We start from the raw sequence: 3,427 nt of genomic DNA on the forward strand, positions 1-3,427 counted from the left end.
TAAAAATACAGAAATTAGCTGGGTGTGGTGGCGCATGCCTGTAATCCCAGCTACTTGGGAGGCTGAGGCAGGAGAATCGCTTGAACCCGGGAGGCAGAGGTTGCAGTGAGCTGAGATCACGCCACCGCACTCCAGCCTGGGCCACAGAGCAAGACTCTGTCTCGATAATAATAATAATAATAACAACAATAAGAATAGCAACTAGCTGCTACGTTGTCGTTGTTCAGACAACTCAATGGACAGACAGTGCCTAATAGAATTTAACCACTGCGCGTATTTCCAAATGAAATTCTTTTTTGTTTTTCTTTTTTTTTTTTTTTGAGACGAAGTCTTGCCCTTTCTCCCAGGCTGGAGTGCAGTGGCCTGAGCTCAGCCCACTGCAACCTCCGCCTCTCAGGTCCAAGTGATTCTCCTGCCTCAGCCTCCCGAGTAGCTGGGATTACAGGCACGCGCCATTACGCCTGGCTAATTTGTGTATTTTTAGTAGAGATGGGATTTCACCATGTTGGCCAGATGGTCTTGAGCTGTTGACCTCATGATCCGCCTGCCTCGGCCTCCCAAAGTGCTGAGATGACAGGCCTGAGCCACTGTGTCCAGCCTGTCTTAATTATTTCAATTTGCAGAAAACCTCAGACAAACATGAAGGTTGTTCATAAGGGACGTTCTTGGGCTATGCCTCAGTTTCCCCATCCGGGAGATGCCAACCTGGATTCCCCTCCCAGCCTCAGTGTCTCTCCTGGGCGGCAAGAAGGACTCTGGCTCTGGGATTGTGCCCATTCTGCTGTCCAGGGGGCTGAGGCAGGTGCCCAGGGAGAGGGAGGCACGTGGCGGTGACCAGCAGCTCCCGCACAGAGCCTCAGACCTGGGCAGGTGAGGTGGGCAGGTGGGTCTGGCCTGGCTCAGCCCCATGCGGGGGCAGGGATGGGATGGAGCCACTTCCTGTTTCTCCACATTCTGGAAAGTCCCTGTGTTCCCAAGCAGAGGGGGCACCTCCTCCCTGCCAGCCCTCCTGGGCGCCGGGCTCCTCACCACTTCTCCTTTCTCCACCCACTTCCCTAGCGGACTGGCCTCGGACCCGCCCCTTCCCCTCCCGCCTCTCTCCTCTTTTCTCTCCCAGTCAGGCCCTTCCTGGTGTGCAGAGGGGAAAACTGAGTCCACAGCCGCTGGGCCTGCCCGACCAAAGGAGGCTACAGCTGTCACCCCTCTGTCCTGTCTCTATCTCTCTCTCTCTCTGTCTCCTTGCCTCTCTGTCTCTCTGTCTCCGTGTCTCTCTGTCTCTCTGTCTTCATCTCTCTGTGTCTGGCTCTCCTTGTCTCTCTGTGTCACAGTTTATTTCTGTCCGTTTCTCTATCCCTCGGTCTCTGTCTGTTTCTCTGTCTCTGTGTCCCTCTGTCTCTCTGTTTATCTCTCTCTGTCTGTGTCTCTGTGTCTCTCCATCTCTGTCTGTGTCTCTCTGTCTCTCTCTCTATCCCTCTCTCTGTTTCTCTAGCTCTCTGTCTCTTTGTCTGTGTCCCTCTGTCTCCGTTTCTCTGTCTCTGTCTCTGTCTGTCTCCGTGTGTCTCAGTCCCTTCTTTCGTCACCATCCCCCGTCCCGTGGCCGCCCTCACGTGTCAGCACCATACCCTCCCTGTGGCCAGGGCCACCTGCTCCAGGGTGTTCTCGGGCCGGTGCTGGCCGGAGTGTTCCCGGGCCCTGCAGCTACCTGCTTGACCAGAGCCAGGCCCAGAGTGAGATCCTGCCAGGCCAGGCTGGGGCAGCCTCTGTGCCAGTATAACTTCAGGGAACAGCAAACCTGTCTGACGGGTTTGAGATTCCACGTAGGACAGCCCTTCCCGCCTCCGCACTGCAGCTGGGACAGCTGGGTTGAAGGGGTCCAGTGACACACTTGACCTAGACCCCAGGCTGGGCACAGGCTGCAGCAGCCTCGTCTGGGTCAGGGCTGTGTCCTGAGGTCAGGCACCCAGGGCAGGCTGGGTGAAGAAAGATCAGCAATCTGCCAGTCGCCCTGTGAGGGGAGGATTAACAGGGAGAAGGCACTACACATGCAAAGTCCCAGTGGGGGCAAAGACTCGGGAGAGTGTACAGGGCCCGGGGTGTAAGGATAGATGGACTGGGAAAGAGGGATGGGACCCTGGGGGGGGCTGGAAGCTAGACATGGCCTGTATTCTGGGGGCACTAGGGAGCCATTGAGGGTTCTGGAGCAACGGAGTGGTACAGTCACGGTGGGGCTAGAGGTGTACTGGATGGGGTGAGGCACAGGGACCAAACTGCAGATCAGAAGGCTCATCTGGTAGTAAGACTGAGGTCGGAGGAGGCTGAACTGCTCTGAAGATGAAGAAAGGAGCAAAACGTGGCTGGACACAGTGGCTCACGCCCGTAATCCCAGCACTTTGGGAGTCCAAGGCGGGCAGATCATGAGGTCAAGAGATCAAAACCATCCTGGCCAACATCATGAAACCCCATCTCTACAAAAATACAAAAACATTAGCTGGGTGTGGTGGCAGGCGCCTGTAATCCCAGCTACTCGGGAGGCTGAGGCAAGGGAATTGCTTGAACCAGGGAGGTGGAGGTTGCTGTGAGCCGAGATCGCGCCATTGCACTCCAGCCTGGGCGACAGAGCAAGACTCCGTCTCAAAAAAAAAAAAAAAAAAAAATCTTTTTGGAACTGGGCGTGGTGGCTCATGCCTGTAATCCCAGCACTTTGGGGGGCTGAGGTGGGTGGATCACCTAGGTCAGGAGTTCGAGACCAGCTGGCCAACATGATGAAACCCTATCTCTACTAAAAATACAAAAATTAGCCGGACATAGTGGTGGGTGCCTGTAATCCCAATTACTCAGGAGGCTGAGGCAGGAGAATCACTTGAATCTGGGAGGCGGAAGTTGCAGTGAGCCAAGATCGCGCCATTGCACTCCAGCCTGGGTGACATAACGAGATCCCGTCTAAAACAACAAAAAAAATTCAGGACAAAGACCCCTGTCATCAAACCCAAAAGCACAAGAGGGCAGTTGGGGAAACTGAGACCTAGAAGGCCAAAGTGATATGTCCAGAGTGAGATGCAGAAGGCATACAAGGACATTTTACCCCTTGCCTTGTTGGGGTCTCCTTTACCACATGGTGACAGAACGGCGTCCACCTGGTGCGAGCTTTTCCTGAGTTCCACAGAGTAGACAGACCCGAAAGAGATAATTCCCTCCACGATGAATCTCTTTTTTTTTCTGAGACGGAGTCTCGCTCTGTCGCCCAGGTTGGAGTGCAGTGGCACGAACTCGGCTTACTGCAAGCTCCGCCTCCCGGGTTCACGCCATTCTCCTGCCTCAGCCTCCCGAGCAGCTGGGACTACAGGCGCTGCCACCACGCCTGGCTAATTTTTTGTATTTTTAGTAGAGACGGGTTTCTTTTTTTTTTTTTTTTTTGAGACAGGGTCTC

Source organism: Colobus angolensis, unplaced genomic scaffold (assembly GCF_000951035.1).
Source record: "Colobus angolensis palliatus isolate OR3802 unplaced genomic scaffold, Cang.pa_1.0 Scaffold64, whole genome shotgun sequence".
In the NCBI taxonomy this organism is placed as follows: Eukaryota; Metazoa; Chordata; class Mammalia; order Primates; family Cercopithecidae; genus Colobus; species Colobus angolensis.